Source organism: Sciurus vulgaris, assembly GCF_902686455.1.
Source record: "Sciurus vulgaris genome assembly, chromosome: 11".
NCBI classification, from domain to species: domain Eukaryota; kingdom Metazoa; phylum Chordata; class Mammalia; order Rodentia; family Sciuridae; genus Sciurus; species Sciurus vulgaris.
In genome coordinates this window covers 80,130,526-80,154,404 of record NC_136472.1, presented here as the reverse complement: position 1 = coordinate 80,154,404, position 23,879 = coordinate 80,130,526, and the positions used below count along the sequence as shown (strand labels likewise).

The window sequence follows — 23,879 nt, the reverse complement described above, 5'->3', positions numbered from 1 at the left end:
ATTTGTGTGTTGCTTAGGTGTTTACAGTCTGGCCAGCAATCTGAAGTGTATGTATGAATTATTCAAAGGACTATAAAAACACTGAGTCCCACCCCAGAGTTTCTATATCTTGGGGTGAGTCTTGAGAAGTTGCATTTCTAGCAAGTTCTCAGGTGATGCTCACAGAACAGTTTGAGAACCACTAGCTAAAAGAATTCTGAATTTGAATTTCTTTAAACAAAGCATGACTCTTCAGTTCTTCTTATTCCTGTTGTACTTCCTGACCTGTCTGAGTATGGGACCCTGCCCTGTGATTGCTCCATTCTTTCTCTGCAGATCAACTTCTTCTCTACTCACACAAGTCCCATGATGACTTCCAAGAATGGTATCCTCATTGCCTTATAAGTCCACAGCTCTCAGGTGGTTAGGGAAGGGCAGGGCCATGAAAACATGGTTACAGACATGCATTTCTTAGCATAGTGTGGGAGCAGTTCAGGCAACTCAATCATATGGTATCTATCATATGATGTTTCTTGGAACACCCAGGTGTCCCACAAAATGCCAGTGACTTATACAATAGAAAGACCCATAGTTGAGCATGTTTGGATAATTGTGAGATTAAACCAATTTAAATAGTTGTTTTGTTTGCAATCTGTAACTATGCATTGTGACTGTCCAACATAGTAACCAAGAATGCAACATTTCCTACTTGTACTTCACAGAGCATCCACTAAGCATAAGACTTTATTCTAGAACCTGGAAAATACAATGGAGACAAAAGAAATACAGTTTGAATTTTACATTCCAGTGGGAGAAAGACATGAAATGCAATACAATGTAGTACAACATGATATATCAATACAATGTGATACTTTGTAATACAATGTGATGAACTGTGACCTAGTGATACACTGAAATACAATGTGATACATTGTAACCCAGGATATACCATGATAGAAAGCAATGCAATGTAACACTGATACAATGTATGCACTGCCATACATCGTGACACACCACATTACACTGTTACAGTTACACCACAATATGTAATGCAATGTGATACATAAGACAATGTATTGATACATTATATGAAGACTATTTCTATCAAGAGCACTTAATAGGCTGTTGGGTTAGGACACTTAGCAGAGACAATGTCTGAGGGAATAAACAATGATTTTTTGAGATGCTACATTACAGCTATGATATAAAAGATGAACAGAAGCTATACTAGGAAGAAAAGTGGAGAAAATGGCATGTGCAAAAACTCTGAGTGTAGCATATTCAAAAGAATTGAAAGGTCACTACAACAGGACAGCAGACAACCACAGAGAAAATGACATGAGATGAGTCTGGAAGCATGAACAGGAGAAATCCTCATTCAAGTAGATCATGATAAAGAATCTTTCTAAGAAATGGTAAACCACTGATGGGCCTTAATTGAGAAGTGGCTGAACAGATTTTCATTTAAAAGGATCACTCTGGCCTTAGGTCATTAGAGCTCTTGTGTAGCTTTTGCTTACCATACCATTCTGTCACTCTTCACTTTCCAAAAACCTTGTACTTCAGTGGTACCAAATTTCTCATTAGTCTAAAATATTGCTCTTCTTTCTAAAATTTCTTTCTTAGCACCACCCTCCAGTGGTTGTGTGTGTGTGTGTGTTTTACAGACAAGTTCTGTGCATCTTGTAAAACCCAGAGCCACCTGGTTACCTCATCTGCAAAGTCTTCCCCAACTTATCTAAAGGAAGTCATTCCTTATCTATGCTCTCACAAACCAGGTTCACACCTAGTGTCAGCTATAATGCGAACTCCATCTTTATCTCCATCACCTTCAACAGTACCTAATCACCTTAAAAAAAAAAAATATATATATATATATATATGGATATATACTCTAAATAATAGTATTTTTCTCAGTGTCCTTACCCTCTTTTTAGGAAAACCAAATTCTCAGTGGGCAAAGATCATGTCTTATCCCTTTTGATCATCTGGCATCTGGCAGCCAGGTCTCAGTAAACCCCTCCATAAATTTATGTTTAATGAACAAATTTCAGGGAAGAAAGATGAAGCTTTCTATTAATCTCTTTCTATAGCCGAGCACCTTTCACAGCTGTGATGTGTTTACGTGACCTCTTCCTTGGCCTGCCTGGGTTTTGAAAGGGAATCTCCTCATCCTCAGGACTTCTGGAACTTAGGTTTCCTGGTTGACCCTCACTTCACCTGTGGATGTCTCTGGTTCCCTTTCCCACTCTGTCATCTTGGTGCTTTTGGTGAAGAAAGGTTGATGTCATGTTGAAAAAGAACACTCACCAGAAACAGCTAGCCATTCATGAGGCTCTGTTCTAAAGGAACAGAACAGAGGAAGAGCTGGTTCCAGTATATTTTGTTAACTTTAACATTCAGCAAGGGAAGACAGAAGCTTACAACAGAAGAGTTGGAAAAAAAATCTTGAGATGGTATAGCTCTATGTGTGTGTTTAACATGACTGGTGCCTTAAGCAAGAAACAGGGCCTGGAATGTGAATGTTACCTGCTCAAGATCTTACAGCTCAATGTTTATTTAGTATTCATTTATTTATTTTTGCCATACCCATTTTTTTTTTATTGTAAACAAATGGGATACATGTTGTTTCTCTGTTTGTACATGGAGTAAAGGCATACCATTTGTGTAATCATAAATTTACATAGGGTAATGTTGTTTGATTCATTCTGCCATTTTTCCCTTCCCCCTCCCCTCCCACCCCTCTTTTCCCTCTATACAGTCCTTCCTTCCTCCATTCTTGCCCCCCCTCCCTAACCCTAACCCTAACACTAACCCCTTCCACCCCCCCATTATGGGTCCTCATCCACTTATTAGCGATATCATTCTTCCTTTGGCTTTTTGAGATTGGCTTATCTCACTTAGCATGATATTCTCCAATTTCATCCATTTGCCTGCAAATGCCATAATTTTATCATTCTTTATGGCGGAGTAATATTCCATTGTATATATATACCACAGCTTCTTTATCCACTCATCAATTGAAGAGCATCTAGGTTGGTTCCACAGTCTGGCTATTGTGAATTGAGCAGCTATGAACATTGATGTGGCTGTATCTCTGTAGTATGCTGATTTTAAGTCCTTTGGGTATAGGCCAAGGAGTGGGATAGCTGGGTCAGATGGTGGTTCCATTCCAAGTTTTCTAAGGAATCTCCATACTGCTTTCCAGAGTGGCTGCACTAATTTGCAGCCCCACCAGCAATGAATGAGTGTACCTTTTTCCCCACATCCTCTGCAACACCTATTGTTGCTTGTATTCTTGATAATCGCCATTCTAATTGGGGTGAGATGGAGTCTTAGGGTGGTTTTGATTTGCATTTCTCTTATTACTAGAGATGTGGAACATTTTTTTCATATGTTTGTTGATTGCTTGTAGATCTTCTTCGGTGAAGTGTCTGTTCATTTCCTTAGCCCATTCATACCCGGTTTTGAAAGGGTTTCAGGTGATCCAAAGATATAGTTTAACATGACACAAGGGACAGAAGAGAATTAAAAGGGATAAAGATGCAAAAGGTATCTAAGAATGCAAACTACAAGGCAGAATTTATTAAATAGGTTCCACAAAATGCTTTTATGACCAGATGTTAGTAGGTGTCACATAAAAAAAAAAAAAAAAAGGTTTCTTAACAGAAATGTTTCAATGTGGTTGAGACAAATTTAAACAGATTACCACAGAATCTCTCAAACCTTTAATTTTGTTCTATGAATCAACAAAAATGTGACATATCCTAAGTTTATCTGATCTGGATCTCTCTTTTTTTAATGCTGTATTTGAGAAATTAGTGGTCTGACAAATACCTGTTGGGAATCACTGCCTTGAAATTCTACATATTTTCTGAAGTTGAAGGCTAAGAAAATTCAATGCTGAGTTTTCTAGCAGGAAACTGAGGAAAGCAGTCAGTCAGTTAGTGTGTATGGTGGCACACACCTGTAATCCCAGCAACTAAGGAGGCTGAGGCTGGAGAATCAGGAGTTCGAGGCCAGTCTTAGCAATTTAGGCCTTAACCGACTGAGCCAAACCCTGTCTTGAAATAAAAATTAATACAGAGTGGGGATATAGCTCAGTAGTTAAGCACCTCTGGGTTAAATCCTCAATACCAAGTCAAACTAAAATGAAAACCAAAAGAAAACAAAAACTGAGGTAGTTAAACAATTCACACTGTACATAAGATAAAAACAGATCAATTGATCTTGAGTTCATGCAGGAACTCCCTGGAAGAGCCTCAGAAATGGGAAAGTGTGATGTAAATGAAACCAGAATTAGAGACAGGCAGTCAGTGTAGAATAGGTAATTGGGCCGATGGAGAAAATGGAGGCCAATTTGAGTCCAGGAAGTTGGAAACTGCCTCTGGGAGATTGGAATGTTCATGTCTCCAGAGCCCTTGGATGCCACCCCTCCAGAAAAGGTTGTTAGTGAAGCAACTCTTGGGCAAACAGAGAGCTGCTAATTGATGGCCCGGGGCTGCCACTCCCTTCCTGCCTAGTACTGCCTAGTACTCCAGCTTGTCTCTTTCTGCCCACCTGCTCACACTGGGGCTATTCCACCCACATCTCCCAGTCACTATGCAGGATTTGAACAAGATAAATTAGAAAAATGCAGGAGAAGAAAGGAAACTGTAGATGTATAAAAGGGACAGGACTTCCTCATCCCATGTATTCTGCCTTTGGGTTCCCTTCTTCCACCTGGGAGAAGTCTGTTTTACTATCCTTTAATAAAGCTTCTTGCTTTTTACTCTATGCTTGCCTTGGCATGCTACTCTGGTGTTATACTTCAACATTTGAGGAAGCAGGACTTGTCAAGGTAACCAATAACCGATGGTATCATAATGAACGAAATCCTCAATTTCCCTGCATGTATTGCTAAGTTTCATTGCACTCATCCTTGTATAATCCCTCAATACACACGAAAGCCATAATACCAAGTTTAAAAATTATTCTATAATGAAATATACTATAGGTAAATATTTTGCTGATCTGGCTTAATCTAGAAATAGATTTTATAATATATGAAAGTATAATTTTCAGACAAAATTTTGCTGGATAAATGTTTCTGGGCCTGTTTAAATGCCTTAGTAGATGGTTGGGGGAGGGGTGATGTTTTATAGTAAAAATGAAGTAGTTTTAATAAAATGAGGTCAGACATCTGGATATTGCATTACCCTCCTTGTCTCACAGGTAAACTAGGGGGCTCACAGTTATGTGCAGAAAGAACTGAGACAAGGAACCACACAGATGTCACCATCTGTCACCAAATTTTATCTGTGAGTTTTGGGGAGCAGTTTAACAGTTTCTATTTGTTTTGTAGTTCCTGAAATGTGGAGATTCAAAGCTAAAGGAAAGTTTGTATCAGTCAATCGATAAGTCCAGGTTTTTAAACTCTAAATGAAACTTTGTGCTATGGTGTGATACAAAGTGCAGTGACACTAAGGCTCAACAGTAAGTGTACTTAGATAAGCTTACTAACATGGTAGACGGCCAAATAATTTGAAAAATGACTTTCATCTCTTATCATCAAAGGTTGTCAGATTGTTTCTGTTTCAGAAACCCTCCAGAAAATTGACAGAAGACATTTCATATGGTACCATAATGTCAGTTCATTTGGTCAATCTACCTGTCTTCATAATGGAAGGTATAGTGGTGCACACCTTAACCCCAGTTACTCAGAAGGCTGAGGAAGGAGGAACACAATTTGGAAGCCAGTCTGGGCAACTTAGGGAGACCCTGTTTCAAGATAAAAATAAATAAAAAGTGTTGGGGCTGTAGTTCAGTGACAAAGCACAACTGGATTCAATACCCAGTACAGAAAGAAAGAAAGAAAGAAAGAAAGAAAGAAAGAAAGAAAGAAAGAAAGAAAGAAAGAAAGAAAGAAAGAAAGAATAAAAATGGTAGAACTACATTTCTTAAAGCAGGTAAACATATTTTACTGGTTTACATACTTTTTCTCTTTCTATCTTTTTTTTTTTTTTTTTTTTTTTTTTTTGGTCTCCTTTTCTGCTGCCATACTCAACTGGTGGCAATCTTGCTCCCCAAATGATGGAGTCCTTTTTGGTTGTCACAACTGGTTAGGGAAGATGCTGCTGGCTTTCCTGATCCAGACCGGAGATGCTGCTAAACGTCTTACAATGCAAAGGACAACCTTTCATAACAGAATTATCTGTTCCCAGATGGTAGCAGTGTTGATGTTAATTGAGTCTAACCTAAATCTTCTCCATATAATTTAAGAAACTTTCCTCAGGTTTTATCCTGCAAAGGAGATGAAAAATGAAAATAGAATTTTTGATTAGATTTATTAAATAGCCTTACACTTTCCCCTCCAATCAGAATGATAAATGTTTAATGTGAACACCTTCTCTGAAATTCAATAAACTTTATTTTTGAGACTGATTCTTTGGTTATTCTTCTCTGGTCCAAATAATGCCAAGTCTTTGGATCATTTGTTTACTTCTTGTGTGTGAGTGTGTGTGTGTGTGTGTGTGTGTGTGTGTGTGTGTGTGTGGTGCTGGGGATTGAATCCAGGGCCTTGTGCATGCAAGGCAAGCACTCTACCAACTGAGCTATATCCTCAGTCCCTTGTTTGTTTACTTCTGATTTGTTACTTCAAATGTTAATTTAACAACAACCCTGTGCATGTAGAGTGCTAAGATGGAAGAGTTAAAAGGTAAAGCCCAGTGTTCTCAGGGAACTCAAGGGTAATGGGAAGAGACTGTCACAATGTCAGATTATTGAGGACATTGTGCTCAGAATGCGTACTGCATTCAGGATGCTGTGGAACATGGAAGCAACAGTGTAGAATTCATCGTGAAGGTTGGAGGAAGGTTTTAAAAGGGAAGTAACATCCAAACTGGGACTTCAGGGATGGGAGTTTGCTCGTTGATTGGGGAATGAGAAGAAAGGCAGTGGAAGCATTCTTCATTGAGAAAAACGATTAAACACTCATTATGTGCCAGTAGTTAGGCACTAATCACATTGTGAAAAACAGCAAAACAGATAGCTCCTATCATTATGGGGCTATAAAAAGAGAACTAAAGAGAACCTCCCCTTTAATGCTTAGATCATGCTTTAGAGACCTCAGAACTGCTGCCTGCCTTTTTTCTCTTTGAGCCCCTCAACAGTCCTGGATGGGAGGGAAGATAGACACTATCTCCAATCTTATAAAGGAAGAGCTGAAGCCAAGAGAAATGAAATGACTCCCTGACAGCCCTAACCATGGCCACAGGTCTACAAATGGCAAAAGCTGTGCTTTTCTCCTCTTTGGTTTCAAATGCAATTTCCTATGGCAGAGAGGCAAGCACGCCTTTTTCTACCCACTCCTTGCCCTGCTGTCTTCATCTAGTCTTAGCCTGTGTTTTTGGCTGGCCTCAGTGCTGAAGGAGTTTTCCAGTCTTCCCAGCTCTGATTGAAGGGGGACTGCCAAGGGAAGGAAGTGAGAGCTGCTGTCCATTCTCTCACCATTTGCAAGATCATTTCTACCTTGATTTCCCTTTTTTCTTTTTTAATAAGGAGAACTGAGATGTGGGATTGAAAATCCCTTTTTTTTTGTCTTGGTGTTTGATAATGTATGCAACCTCTCTGGGTGGTTTAAGCGGTTTAGGTACTTTCTATAAAAGGGATCTTTTAATGACAAAACTAATGTGATTATCTGAGTGAGTGTGAGAGGCGTATTCAAGGCTTAAAGAAAATCTGTTAGAATAGCTGAATGTATCTGCTTAATCCTTTCTCTAATGTGGCTGAACAATGCTCTGGGAAGCCGTTGGTCCTTCTTTCTTCTAGTAAATGCCTGTCCCTAGAGGTAAGGACTGTTCACAGCTTTTGATAGCCTTACGCTTCACCTTCTCAGCTGCACAAAAGCACAGGAAAAGCCTGGAGGAGCCCAAAGCACTGACAGAAAGCAATGTCTCCTCTGAACACTGACAGCAAGACACACACCACAAGGCATGCTTTCTCCAGGGCATCCCAAGCTGCAAGAACTGTGGTCACTGTTGGGAATGGCATTTTGGAGAAGGGGTCTGTTTCTGGTGGTGCTGGGTGACAGAAACTTGTGAATGTTATTTAAAATCTTACCTCTGAGTTGTAAGAGTGGTTAAGCTACTCTGGTTTGTTTGTGTGTGTTAGGTGGGGTGAGTGGGTGGCAAGGGAAGCATAAGAGGGGAGAAAAGTGATATAGTTTGAGCTGCTCTGTGATTTTGGACAAAATTATATTCCTCTGAGTATCTATTCTCTCATTTGCGAACCAGAGATAATAAAACCTCCATGTAAGTTCATTGTGAAAATCAAAGTAAAATTGGTGCACGAACATAAAAGTGTCACAGCCAATCTGCAATGTGAGCACAAAACTTACTTTTTTAAAATTTTACTTTATTTAAAAATTTAAATTCTTTTTCTTTTAAGAATACTCTTCTAGGTGTATAATTTAACTCAAGAAAGCATTTGCTCACCTCTGATGTGCTGGAGTACAGATATGAAAAAATCACTGACCTTCAGGGAAGTTGCAATCTTGCAGAGATGCAGTTATGTGAAATGCATCCTCAGAAATGTACATGGCAAGTGATTAATTACAAGTTGGGAGCATCAGCTAAACCTTATGTAGCGTTTATTATTTTCCAGGCACTGACTGCATGTTTGACTTGAGTTACCTGGGAAGTAGAAATTAATAGAAATCCCATTTCACAACTGAGGCTGAAGCTCAGTCAGAGCAAAGAAGTCAGTTTCCCACAGTGTCACAGATAGTAACTGGTGAACTAAAACAGTTCTGGGTCTGTTTGATTTTGTAGTCTAAACTCTTACCCATTGTACTGTGCTACATCTCAAGTTAAGAAAGACTTCCTAGAGCAGGTAACCCTAGGGGAGTTCTGACCCAGAATTGAAAATATGCCAGGTGTGTAGAAGAGAAAGGACATTCTAAGCAGAGTGGACAGGTAGAATCACATTGACCCGAAAATTTTTGTGCAAGAGGAACTAGAAGCAGTTTTCAATTAGTGTGGAGGGGCGTACATTAGAGAGTAAGCAGGGGCCTGATTATGATCTCCTTTGCTGTATCTTTGTGGGAATAAAAAAGTAGGCAAGTTATTTCTTTTTATTAATTACTTTGTTTCTATTTTATTTGTCAAAAAGAATTTTGCAGTGAAGTGGGAACTGTTGCTGTCTTTATAGTGCAGAATCACAAAATATACTCTAGATTTCAGAATCAAACACATCTGAGGATTGAAGGTCCTTCAGAGATGATGAACTCATTCTTTGCAAGAGGAAATCCAGGCTGAATGCATGTAAGTGTCTTAATCAAGATTATAATACAGTTTAACCTGTCAAATCAGGAATACTTGTGCTTTTCAGACAAATTATGGAGTCAAAGAGAACATTATATGAGAATTGCAGGATTATTTTCAGATGCTCTTAGAGAAATTAGTTGAAAAGAGGGAGAGATGCAGTTGGCAATTCCAGGGAATGGCAGTGAAGCTATGGATTCCTTCCTGGGAGCTCCCAAGACATTCTCTTTGTTGAAAGTGGGTACTTTGACTCAGCTAAAGCTGGGAATCAGGTTTGACTGGAAGGTAGAGTGGAGAAATCTTTCAATGCCTATTTATTACTTTTCACTGGCTACTTTAAATGGAGACCTGGTAAGGATAGGGACTGGTTCTTGTTCTCACCAGGCCCGCAGTCTGAAAGATAGAGCAGAAAATAAAACAGGTGATCACAACAAACTGGATTAATCTTATAATATGGAATAGGATATTATGGCAATCCAGGGAGGGATGAGAGTCCAATACTGTTTTGGATAGGTTAGGAAAAGCTTCCTGGGGAGAGTGACAGCTACAGGAAGACCTGAAAGACAAGAATGTGGTAAAGGGGAAGGTAAAGATTAGGTAAAGGGAACTGTTCCTTCAAATGCCCCAAAAGGAAAGACCACCCCACATTTGGGGGAAATTAGCTTGCACATACTACTCTCATTTGGGATAGCAAAAATGTAGGCGATGAGTTGGGAATGATGTGAGAGTTTTTTCTCTGCCTTTTGCTTCCTGAGCATGCAAAGCAATTTACTAGAAGTGTCACAACTCTGACAAAAACAACTGAAATATGTTTGAGAGCACCCCAGAGAGCAGATGCTGACATGCCTGGGCACACTCAAAGATTGCATGAAACAAAAACTCCAGTATTTCCCCTCCCCGTGTCACTATAGCCATCCCACTGACCTGAGAACCAGTCTCCCCAAAAGGGCTACTTCTCACCTCTTAGATGGAAAACAAAAAGGCATGAAATCAACGCTCTGAATGTAAACTAGACAGATAAATATCAGTGCAGCAGGAGGGGAGAGCAATAAAGTGAGCAGGCCTGAGTGATGGTGGTAACCTGCTGAATTCCCAGGTCACGGAGTAATTTACTGACTGGTCCTAGACCCCTGGATAATTATCCAGACAGCCCCCATTCTGATGTGAAGCCTCCTGCTGCTCATGTTATTAATTCCGGCAGCAACCAGCGGGCGTTGGTGGGAGCAGAGAAGAGCAACCTAGTCCCCAGGCTGCTAAGTGAAGGCAGAGGCACCTGCCGGGGCCCTCTGAGCCAGATCTCACCAGGAAAACCCACTAGCTCCAGTATTCAGCTCAGCACAGCTATTGCATGGCCCTGGGGAGAGGCTCCTAAGGATGGCCAAGGGCTTGGTAAAAGCAACAGATCCAAATTCTGGAGTTTGACCAACTTGTATGAAAGAACACTGCCTTGTTCCTCTTTGGGGCTAACTGGAAAGTGATTTTGAGGTCTCCCCAAATAACTTAAATTAATATCCCCAAAGCAATGTCAGACACTCGACTTTGATGAGGTGTGGAAATTAGAATTTATTGCCTTCAACTAAGGTTGGGGAAAATGGAGGTGTGTATTTTAGGATTTAATCATTTGAGATCTTTTTCTTATCTTTTCTGGCCCAATGTACCTAGATGTCCCAGTGGCATGTCCTAAAACTAAGCTCTAGTTTTTCACCCCCCTACACCCTCACTTTATTTTTGGCTAAAAAATAAATTTTTGAACTTGACCCTAGAGATGACAGGAGGACAGTGTTTCACAATCACTTCTGCATCGTCAAGATGTAGTGTGTAGAGGTATCCCTGCAATCTTGTACCCCAACTCAGCACTGCCAGAGAGCAGGTGCTCCATACAAATTGAGTGAATAATTAGGAATGTATAAACACTCAACAATTTGGACTTTTGTTTTTTAAAGCAAGCAAGTTAATATTTGTATTTGAAAGCATTACTTGATTTCAGTGTGCAAACTCTCCTAGAAAAAGGATTTCTCAACCTTGGAACTATTGATACTTGGCAGGACAATTCTTTGTTGCAGGAGATGAGAGAACTTTCTACATTAAGAAAGGGAATATGTATTTTTTTTATCTCAGTAAACAGAACTAACTTTTCAAGTCCCAAGCCAGGAACCCAGGATTTCTTCTTGACCCTTTCTTCTTTCTCAGGCTCTCTATTCAGGCCCTTATGTACTCTGAGAAGGAATTACACACCAATGGTATAAATTATCCATTAAGTGTAATGGATAAACTTCTCTCCATTGAATCTAGAAATAGTAGGAGGCCTGTGCTTTTACTTCCTCACCAGCCCCGGATTTTATTTGCTCCATGTAATTTGTTCAAACTGGTAGTATATAATTGTTGCCTTAATTTGTATTTTATTGACAACTAATGAAGTTGAGACTTTTATTTATGTTGGCCACCTGTATTCCTCTCGTTCATAACTTTTGTCCATCTAAAAATATTTTGTCTCTTTCTTACCAATAAAAAGAAGCAATTTATAACACATTGTCACATACGCATTGACTAATCCCTGTCTTCAGGACTTAATCACTTCCCCAAGACCTCACCTCCTGATGCCATGACCTGGGATTAGGATTTGAATATATGCCTTTTTAGGGTGCACAGATGATCAGACCATAGCATCTCCTCTACCCACAGAGTCTCTTTTCACCATGCTGGGCTCTGACAACTTGTGCTCCGCACACCACATGGATGCCCTTTTCACTCTCATCAGGCTCCAAGAGCCGAGGCCAGCTTGCAGTTGCCATACTCACTTTCCTTAGTCTTCAATCCTCTGTAGCAAGCAGTCTTCCTATGCAACAGACCCCTTTCTCACCCTGTTTGAGCCCTACACTCGGTGCTGGCCCATCCCTCTTGTGGAAGCCCTTGTTCTGCCTGAATTCCACTCATCTGTACTCCAAATGGACACATCGAAATGTCTTTTGTCTCCAGCTGAATGTCTAATAGACAGGTTAGGGGGTGTCCAAACTGGAATTCTGAATCTATTTCTCTGCAGAGATGTCCTCCTCTCCCTGTTCTGACCCCAACAACTCACACCAAGCTGCTCCCACATGTGGATGACCTCCTGGTCCTGCAGGGGCTTGGATTTTCCATGCTGGCCTATCTGCTGTGCAAACACCTCCTCCCGCTGCATGGCCTCCCATACCCACTGTGTGTTTCCATTATTCCCCTCTCTCATTGCAGGCACTGCTTTAGCTCCATCAATTGTGAGGAAAGGGGAGGAAAGGAAAAAAGGAAGAGGGCTATACCTGTAAAGTAAGTTCCTCTCACTATTCATACTTATAAAAATTTGGAGGGCAGTTTTCAATTTTTTTGTATATATTTTAAAGCAATTTGTAGAGGTAAAAAAACCTATTAGAATTTTAGTTGAAATTGTATTGGGAAGGATTGAAATAATTATATTGTGAATGCAATTTTTCTGTGAGGGAGCTTGGTAAATTTCTTTACTTGTTTAGGTCTTGTCTTATTTTTTGCCATGGGATCTTATTGTTTTTATATAGATTTTATACATTTCATCTTAAATTTATTCTTAGTTAATGTATGTAAGTGGGAATGTTCTTCTATTTCCCTTTTGAATGGATTATTGTCATAGGAGAGAAGCTAATGATTTTGGTAACTATGCTTCCCTTTTCTTCACCAGGAGTTTCCTGATCATCTTGACCTTTAATCCTGGTGTGCACAGGACTTGGTCTTCTTACACTTTTTTAGTCTGTACTTACTTCCTGTATTATTCATCAATCTCCTGGTCTTAATATATATATGTACTGATGACTCCCTAATTTATATCTAAAGTCTCAACCTTGTCCCTGAATTTTGGACACACATATCAAAATGTCTTTTGTCTCCAGCCGAATGTCTAATAGACAGGTTAGGGAATGTCCAAACTGGAATTCTGGATCTGTTTCTCTAAACCTGCTCCATTTGGTGTCTTCTCTGTATCAATAAATGACAGTTCTGTCCTTTTAGGTGGCTAGGCTGAAGCCTGGGAATCATCCTTGAATTCCTTCAATTCCATTCTCTATCTAGTTTATCAGGATCCTGCAGTTCTGTCTTCAACTGTATCTCACAGCTTTCTCTGCTGTTACTTTTCTCTATTTTTTCCCAGGTTTATCAGCTAACAATGGATATATTAAGGTAGGGATATTTGTTCAACATCTCTAGTAATAAGAGAAATGCAAATCAAAACCACCCTAAGATTCCATCTCACCCCAATTAGAATGGCGATTATCAAGAATACGAGCAACAACAGGTGTTGGTGAGGATGTGGGGAGAAAGGTACACTCATACATTGCTGGTGGGGCTGCAAATTAGTGCAGCCACTCTGGAAAGCAGTGTGGAGATTCCTTAGAAAACTTGGAATGGACCCTCCATTTGACCCAGCTATCCCACTCCTTGGCCTATACCCAAAGGACTTAAAATCAGCATACTACAGAGATACAGCCACATCAATGTTCATAGCTGCTCAATTCACAATAGCCAGACTGTGGAACCAACCTAGATGCCCTTCAATTGATGAGTGGATAAAGAAACTGTGGTATATATATATAATGGAATATTACTCAGCCATAAAGAATGATAAAATTATGGCATTTGCAGGCAAATGGATGAAATTGGAGAATATCATGCTAAGTGAGATAAGCCAATCTCAAAAAGCCAAAGGACGAATGATATCGCTAATAAGTGGAGGATGACACATAATGGGGGGGAGGGAAGGGTTAGTGTTAGGGTTAGAGTTAGGGTTAGGGAGGGGGGCAAGTATGGAGGAAGGAAGTACTGTATAGAGGGTAAAGAGGGGTGGGAGGGGTGGGGGGAAGGGAAAAAATAACAGAATGAATCAAACAACATTACTCTATGTAAATTTATGATTACACAAATGGAATGCCTCTATGCCATGTACAAACAGAGAAACAACATGTATCCCATTTGTTTACAATAAAAAAAAGAAAAAAAAAGAAAACAAAAAAAAAGAAAAAAAATTTATTAAGGTAGGGATATACAGTTTTATTTGTGTCTCTATCTTTAACATCTAAAAAAATTCCCAGTATATGGTAGGTACTCATTAAATAATTGTTGCATGAATGGTATCTTGTATTTCACTATCTTGACAAATACTAATAATATATTTTTAAAAGTCACTTAGGTTTTCTAAGACTGTGTCACTTATAAATAATAACATTCTCTCCTTTTCAACATTATACAAATTTTGTCTCCTTGTGTCAACCCAAAGTCTTCCAAAACAATACTGAGTTATAGCAGTCAATCTTTTTTTTTTCATTCTTGATTATAATGGAAATGCTTCTAATATTTCTCTGTTTAATGGGCCATACTTTTGGTGTGAGTTACTTTATCAAATTTGAGCAGTTAATTTCTCATTTATAAAATGTGAATGGCTACTGAAACAAGACACAATTCTAGCACCTGGAGAATACTCGTGTATGTATTGGTGGGGATAGGACATTATTTTCCTATTTTCCTTTATCACATGGACCTGATGACTGTTATCCTTTTTCTTGCCTAGATCATCCCCAGCATGCTACATGTCACTCTTTTTTCATAATTTTCCTCAAACCACCATTACAGAAAGTTGTGTCTAACACATTTCAATAAAGATTTGGCATAGTAAAAGGAGTTATAGCTCAGAATAGTTAGTTCATGTAACAATTTACAGCTATCACTAATCTAAACACTGCTAACCACTCCTTTTTTGAGGGATTTCTTGCGAAATATTTTCCAGCTTTCTGCCATGTTTCCTTGCATTTAGTTTCTCCTCAAACCCTTCTAACCCCCTGGCTCTCACCTTCCTCTTCACTTTGACTCTATCCTTTCTAATGTGATTGCATTTAAACATATAATTGCTGTTTATCCAGCATCTACATGTTTTTAAAAGTACCTACTCTATCATACCATCAGTAATTGATGTCTGTGCTTTTATTCCTTGTGCTTTTAAAATACTGCTCCATTTATGTAAAAATTGCATTCAGTAAAATGTATAAATCTCAAGTTCATCAATTAGTTAACTTATTAGGTCTCTATAAACTCATTGACTACCACCCAGAAAAGGACTGGAACATCTTTATAACCCCAGAAGATTCCTCATGTCTCTTTCCAGTTGATTCCAACCCCCCTCCAGAGGTAACTACTATGCTAACTTATATTGCCTCAGATTTGTTTAACCCTATTATTGACCTTTACATAAATGGAATTATATAGAATACACTTTTGTTTCTAGTTATTTTTCTCAATATAAGTTTTGAGATCCATCCAAGTTTTTGCATATGTTAGTAGTTCATTTCTTTATATTATTGTATAGGTTTGTTTCATTGCATAAACACAAACCAATTTTGTCTTTGTCTAGTCTTCTACAGTTAGACACTTGGGTTATTTTGAATTTGGGCTTTTATGAATAAATCTCCTATGAATATCATTATACAAAAATTCCATGAATATTTGTATTTGTGTCTTTTAGGCATATACCTAGGAAGGGAATTGCTTGGTAGACAAGTTTAACTTTATAATAAGTTGGTAGACCAATTTCTAAAATGGTTTTAACATTATAGAGTTTCACCAGCAATGTGTGAGAGTTCCAATTTCCCCATCTCCTTGCTTACTTTATATAGTCGGTTTTTTTAATTGTAGTCATTTTGATAGGTGTGCAATGGTATCTCATTTTGGTCTTATTTTGCAGTTTTCTGATGACTAATGATATTTAACATTTTTTCATATTCTTTGGACAACTGGGTATACCTATCTTTGTTAAATGCCTATTTAAGATTTTTCCTGTGTTTTCTTTTCTTTTTGTTTACTTTTATATTTATGTTGTTGATTATAGAAGTTCTTTATACGAGATATAAATGTTGCAAATATTTTTACTTAACCTGTGCCTTTCCTTTTTACTTTCTTAATCGTGTTTTACAAAAAGCAGATGGTTTAAATTTTGATAAAGTTTAATTTGTCATTTTTTTCTTTTATGAGTAGTGCCTTTTGTAGCTTAATTAAAACCTTTTGCTTGCCCCAAGGGCATAAAGTACTCTTCCATGATTTCTTCTAGGACCTTCATAATTTTAGCTTTCATAGTTTTGACTGTTCTTAAGTATACAAAATTGATGCACTTCACCCATAATAAGATATGATTTTTACCTATCAATTTGGAAAAGATGAATATGTTTGATAATACATTGCATACAAATTGAATTACTATTTTACTTGGTGTGAAGTGGAACTTCAGTTTAATTTTTCCATGTAAAATACTTTACTGTGAAAAAATTCAAACATATCCAAAAAATAGTTTTATAAATCCTGAAGGATCCATCACTCTGCTTTAATGATTATCATAGCCCATATTTTTTGACATCGTCTTCATCCAATTTCCCTATCCCATACTGGATTATTTGTAAGAAAATTCCTGATATCATGTTGTTTCATCTATGATTATTTCAGAACCTATCTCTAAGGATAGGATTATTTAAAAAAAACACACTACAGTGTTGTTATGTATAAACAACTAAACATAACTTCTCAATATTGTCAAACATTTATAAACATACATTTTTATCCACATTTCTCCAATCATCTTCTAAATTTTAGAAATTAGTTTATTTGAATCAGATTTCAAACAAGTTCTTTACATTGATTTGATTGCAAAGTCTTTCAAGTATACTTTAATTTAATAAATATACCAGTACCTCTTTTTCTTTTTTAAAAGAGTATTTGTTGAAGAAATATGAATTTTTTTCAGTGTTCCATACTCCAGATTTTGGTGTTCAAATTTCTTCGATGTGAACTAACATGTTCCCTTTCTCTTGTGATTACTGTGATGATGGTTAGATGAATGTTCCCCAAGGAACTTAAAGACACATGCAAATTATTTAAGGCCTAAGAATTCACTGATTTGGAGAGATGATCCCCTCTAAATCAATTTCCCCAATTTCTGTCCTCCTTTTTTGAGCACAAAAGGGAGCATCTTTCTCATTCTCTGTGGCCTTGTCCTCTCCCTTTTATTCTCCTCACTGGGTCAAATATTAATTTGTTCCTTCCTTCATCAAGTCCACATAGTACATGGAGAATATGAGATAAAGAAGAGAGGCACAATGCTAGGAAAGTTATTACATAATGGTTATCTAATTCTTGGGTTCTGAAGCCACATTGCCTGTGTTCAAATGCAAGCTCTGCCACTTTGTGACTGTGACATTGGGCAAAGAAGTCTGCATTGCTCATTTAAGAAAATGGGGATACTAGAGTATCCCTTGTTGTGCTACTATGAAGGATAAAAATAAGTAGTTTATATAACTACTTATGTTATATAACATGTGGAGCAATGCTTGGCACATAAGTATAAAAAGGTGGACAATTCACTAGGAAAAATATAAACAATAAGGATATATAATTTATAGGAAAGGAAATACAGGCTGTTCTTAAGTATATAAAAGTGATGAACTTTACCCATAATAAGAATGACTTTTATCTATCAGATTGGGAAAGAGGAAAATGTTTGATAATACATTGCATTGGTGAGAGTGAGGGAAATTAGACACTTTTATGAAGTGCTGATGGGATTATTAACCAGGGAATAATTTGGAAATAACTATAAAATATGTGAAAATGTACATATTTTTTCTCCCTGAAATTTCGCTTCTCAAATTTTATTCCAAAAACTATAAAGTGATCTATGTACCAGGATATTTAATAAAGTATTTTTTGTAATGGTAAAATGATTAAAAAAGAAAGTGATAAAACAAACAGGTCTATCTATATGGATATAGATATATTTTACAAGTATATTCTTGAGTAAAGCTACCCAGGAAACTTGTACTTACCTTTATAGGGGAGGGCAGAGGGATAGTTAGAGTTCCTTTCCATTGTAACTGTTCATGCCCTTAAAATGTTTAACCATGAGTATGTGTTTTCTAGTGGAAAAACAGTACAATTGATTTTTAAAAACTACTTGTAAAAAGAAGCTTAAGTTTTTATAGACTTGATTTGTTTTTGGAAAATTATTTGACTTACAAAGTTTCAGGTATTTTTGCAAAATTCAGCATACTGAATTCCTAGATTTTAACTCAAACACATTCAGTTAAGTCAATTAAGTTAACGAACAGAGCTGTACTGTTTTAGCAACAGTACTCATTGCTTTCTCATCTTTAAACTGATAATGAATGTGCTCACAGGATTGTCAGAGGGATATCTGACAAGGGTTTCAACAGTAACTCATAACGTTGATAGAATTGCAAAAATGGGGTTTGCAACAATTCAAAGCCACTAGGCCAAAGTTGGCCCTTTTCTAAATTATCCTTTACTGATTGCCTTCTTTGTACCAGGTGCTGCATAAGAAGTTTACTTATGCTAACTAATTCCATCCATTCCTCAGCAAGCCCTGGAAATAGGTATCATTATCTCCTTTTTACAGTGAGGATTGAAAAAGCAGAGAATTTAAGTGACTTGCTGATCTGTGATTTGAACCTTCTCTCTTTATTCTGCCATAGCTCCGCTCCTAGCTTCAGTACTGGACACATGGCAGATGTTCAAAACTGAGTTACTAACAAAATTATTAAATGTGGGCCTCAGTGTAGACTCTACCTATTCTAGGATTCCTTCCATAGCCTCTCTCTGTCTGTGCCACCTCTCTTTCGTGAACACATACCTGCAATAGACCTTTGTTCCCACACTTTCACATCGACCTGCACCAGGTCAGTGTGTCTCAGCCTGCTGAGTGCACTATGTGGACTATGAATGCACTTCTTGGGGAGCAAACAGGAAGAAGTGGGAAGCAGGACAGTGGAACCAGCTCTGGAAGAAGTGCTTCCAGAGTACCCAGGGCTGAGGCAGTTAATTTGCCCCAGTGGTGAGGAGGAAATTTCTTGTAAAAGCTAGCTCCCCTCAGAACAATGTGGCCTTTTATTTTTTAGCTTTGGAATGGAGCCTAGCTGTCCCTGGAAACAAAGAGAGAGAGAATCACTGAACCAGTCTCGCACATAAAAAACTGACCAGAATGTCTGTCTTTGAAGTCTCCTTTATGTCATTTAGACAAGTTTGGATTATAGGGGTGTTTTTTCCTCCTTTTTTTTCCTTAGTTCCTCACCCCACCCCACCCCAATTTTTTTTTTTCCAGAGAAAAGAGAGAACTGGGTGTAAGGGAACCTTTCTTTGAAAACAGGGCAGAAGTCATTAATTAAGGCTCCCATTCATTCCTGCTGACACTTGCTCATCAATCAGATTTCCTCTTAGCATTCTGATGACCCCACTGACCTGGGTCCTCCATACTGTCTGCCAGACAGAATTGAGACTCAGACCACACACCAGAGGAGAGGGAGTGGGCTCTGGCTCCTGGCTTCCTGATATTGAGCAGAAAGAGTCTGAGGACAAAGCTGGCTAGTCTGGAGATCTTCTGGGTTGTGGTGAAGGTGAATAAAGAAGACATTTTCTTTGCGGAAGCAAGTGTTGCTCATTTCACACAAGCTGTGATCTATGTCTGCCCTTCCCTTTCTCCCCCACCACAGGGCAGCCATGGAGCTCGGAGCCCAGCCAATTGAGCCCAGGAAACAAGGCTAGCAATTCCTCTCTGCCAACTCGGCACTGTTGAAAGAAGTCAGCTCCAGCCTTCACTCAGAAAAGTACAGGGAGCTGGTTTGGAGATGGGGGTGGCATCTGGGGGCAGTCAGCCTGAAGTGTGGGGACTCCTATTTCATTATTTGTTCATTTGTCCATTTATCCACTCATTACTCATGTATTCAATAGAAATTTATACCTGGTAGCCACTATGTACTGGACAAGTTTCATGTTATATAGTTTATCACAATTTTAAAAATAGGATTTTTAAAAAGTATGTGTATAGAGAAAAAAACTGGGAAATAAAATATCTGTTTGCTACATTATTGAGGTAGCAAAGTTATGGGGTGACTTTCTTCTATATGTTTGTTGCTATAAAGTGTTAGAAAAGAATAAAAAGCATAAAAGAAAATGGGGAAACTACTTGAACATAGTTTTCTACAAAAAAATATATATATAGAGAGAGAGAGAGAGAGAGAGAGAAATGGCTGATAAGCATATGAAAAGATGTTCAACATCATTCATTCATTTATCATTAGGGAAATATAAGACCAAAATCATGAAGATATCATTTCACATACACTAGGATGACTGTTATCAACAAGAACAAGTAATGAGAGCTAGGAAAATTGAAACTTTCATATATTCTGGAGGGAATGTAAAATGTTGTAACTGCTTTGGAAGCAAAGGAGGGGGAAGAGAGTTTATGGAGAGGGGAAGGAATCTAGTGGACAAGCAGACGAGTTGGACTTGGGTAAGAGTGAACATAGTCCATTCATAGTAACTTTGGGGAAAGCAGAAATGTGGGCAGAGACACAGGCCTGAACTCAATCTGCAGTGCAGCTTCCAGAAATTTTGTATGACTTTCTGTCTCCTCAGTGAAAGAGGAAGCAATCACGGAAAAGACAATGGAGGTTTAATGAGTTGAAAGTGAAGGGAATGCTCATCTAAGAAAGAGGGAAATTGAGTCAGGATTAGGGAGGTGGGTCCTGAGCAGCTCCAAGGGCCTTCTCAAGTACAGGAGCCATAAACTTAGACCAGTTAGCATCTTGTGTATTGATCTATAGCCAGGTTCAGTAGCTCGGGTGCAGCCTGGGAGAAGCAAAGAGTGAATCTTGAGGAGATTTTTTTCAAGAAGAGTATGAGGTGAGAAAGGGAAAAAATAGTTGAAGGTACATGTAAGTGAGAAATTATAATGGTAGATTATAGAATCTAAGCTGAGAAAGAAGGGCAAGAAGAAACAGCAATGCTCATAGCGAGGGATAGTGAATAGGAACGGGATCTAAGATTGTAGTTCTCTATGGGGTTAAACTTGTTGAAATCGGAATACTAAAATTGGAAAGGTAAGAGGTAGTGGTGATCAGAAAGTGGGATGTTTAAGACCAATATTAGGTTAAAGTGTCAATTCTTGGCAACAATAAGTCGTAACATTTGACCATGGAATGGGTAACCAGGCTGGGGTGTGGGGCAGAACCATTGGTGGAGAAGAGGTCAAGGAACACAGAAGCCACTGTACAGGGAGGGCTGCCTATGCGGTTGTTAAAATCATGTCTCAGTAAAGCAACTGAATTATAACTAAATGAATAAAATGAGATATGACCTCATGAAATAAAGGTCAGAGATTGGTTGATGACAGAAGCCAAGAGAGGGTAGTGGATAGAAGTTGTATGATGTGATTGAAAGCTGAGAAATCTAGGGAAGAGGTGAGAGTGTTCAAGACACCATCTTAGGCAAGGAGAACCTTTACTCCACCCAGGCTTGAGGCACAAGGTGTTTGGAAATAAAGCAGCAACTCTGGGAGAGGGTTGAACTTGCATGTGTGCTTCCAGCATACATATGAGGGAATCAAGAGTTTTGGAGTTTATGGTCTCAGTCCAGGTCCAGGGGTGCTGCAGGCTTCTAGAAGTTGTATTCTTGGAGGTAGCACTGATAATCAGAAGCCAGAGTGGCACAGAGAAGCAGTGACTGAGAAGAGGTCTCGATATTGTAAGACAGCACTGCTGGTGGCTTGCAAAGGAAACAGGGAATTCTTAAATTTCTACTGTCTTTGATGATGGGGCTTAGATGTTTTGAGGAGGTAGGTGGACTAGCAGAGCTGGGACTGAGATAAATAATAGACCATGTAGGAGTAGCAATGTTGCAAAGTGGGCAAATTACAAGTGACATGAATTTTAACAGCGATATATAGGGCGTGATATCTGCAAAAGATATGATGGAATCAGCAGATCCCAGTTCAGAGGTCAGACATGAGAATGTAACCTAAGTAATTTCCTAAAGAATTGTGGAGGCTCATCTTTCCAGCTAGTCCCCCTGTAAGTGGAATACAGGCCCCTTAGCTTTGCCACAATCCACGTAAGCCTGACTCAAACGTCTTTCCTGGGTGGATCAAAGACCTGAGCATGTACCTCAAAGAGATCAAGGTGCACAGAAGATACCATTAAACCAGAAAAGAGATACTATTAATTTGAAAAAGTTTAGTTGTCTCCTCCTGCAACTTCTGAGGAACATTTCAGCAATCAAGAAAATTTGAAATGATGATGTTAAATCTGCATCCTATTCCAACAGTACTGATTTCCAAATGTTTTGTTTTGATGACTTAGAAAGCAAAGTCATTCTTCTTATTATTTTTTTAACCTAGCAACTGTAAACTTTAGGTAAGCTTATACATTATCCTGACTCAGGAGGCATGTGCTCTTTATTACCCCATGTTACATATAAAGGACACAGGTCTGACTGTGCTGTTCAGGACTAGTGGAGTCTGAATATTTGACAAGAGACAATGGCCATAGTTTCTTTTCTTTCCTCCAGTGGGAGGGTTGGCAACCACAGCAACTGGGAAGCAGCTGCCCAGGGCGGGATGAGGTGGGAGAAGTGTTTCCTGAAGATGGTTGGTCATGCGCTTTAGCAGTAACACAGGCTCTGGCTTCCACAGCCTTTGAAAGAAAGTCCTGCACAAACTCAGACCATCTGGTTGGGCACCTTTTCCTCTCTGGTTTTGAAGAATCAAGAGAGGGTTAAGGGATAAGGGACCAGAGACCTAGCTTGGAAACCTGAATAAGCAGATTTCCACAAAAAAGAAAAGAAAGCACTTTAAATGAATCACAAACAGAAGAATTGATGTGTTTCTTATCGGTTTCCCAGCTTTGGCTGGGAGATAATCACCATGGTTAACAAGGATCCTGGCAGCCAGATATTATTCCTTCCTGACTATTCTCTCCTACTGTTGTTCTGGCATATAAAACCCTGAAAGAACACCAAATCCCCAGTGCATCTCAGCATTGTGGCTTCTGATTATAAACCATGACCTCCCCATCCTCTTCCCAGTTTTCTCTCCCTAAGGGCCCACATGACCCACCCTTAATAATTATAAGAGACAAGGAAGAAGCTGAGCATAGGCCTCATATTTTCACTTCAACCAGAGGAGCTCTGCTTCCATCTGCTTTGTGAAATCTATGAAATTGCCTGCTGAACACTATTTACTCTGAAGAGTTTCTCTGGAAAAAATTGAAAACCATAGACTACCAATGTTCGCCACCCCCAGTTACAAAAGCAGACAGAGGGTAGGAAGGTGAGGTGGGTGGATTCAGGCTTCCTGTTCTCTACTCATTGCATAAGTAAGCACATAATTGTTGGTGCTTATCATCTGGTCTTCCCCCTCAACTATGATACTGGAAGGAAGAAAAAGAAATCCTGGCACATGCTGTTTGTACAGGTGTCCAAGACCTGATTGGCTACCTTTTCTTTATCAGCCCCAAGTTTCTGGAGGTCCCCAAATTTTCCTGTTGCAGAAGGAGTGCCACCTTGAAGTTTACTCAGGACCAAAGTTTGTTTGGACGCTGAGGAAGGTTTGAGGTTCCACAGTTCAAAAGTCTTTATGCACTTGGGTTCTTTTAACTAACATGAGTCCACTCACTCCCACCCATGCTGGGAGTATATAACAATAGCTGCATAATTGATGCACTGTGGTTTCAACAGTTTGCTCAGTGTTATAACAGATTGCATATCAAAATC

At 38.8% G+C, this 23,879-nt stretch overlaps 1 long non-coding RNA gene across 1 annotated transcript; it reads left to right on the top strand.

The window, feature by feature from the left end:
• Positions 1-5,976: 5,976 nt before the first annotated feature.
• Positions 5,977-16,790, top strand: LOC306640100. Its single transcript, XR_013757738.1, has 3 exons — positions 5,977-9,281; positions 12,510-13,472; positions 14,295-16,790. It is a non-coding gene; the product is annotated as an uncharacterized lncRNA (long non-coding RNA).
• The last annotated feature ends 7,089 nt before the right edge of the window (positions 16,791-23,879 follow it).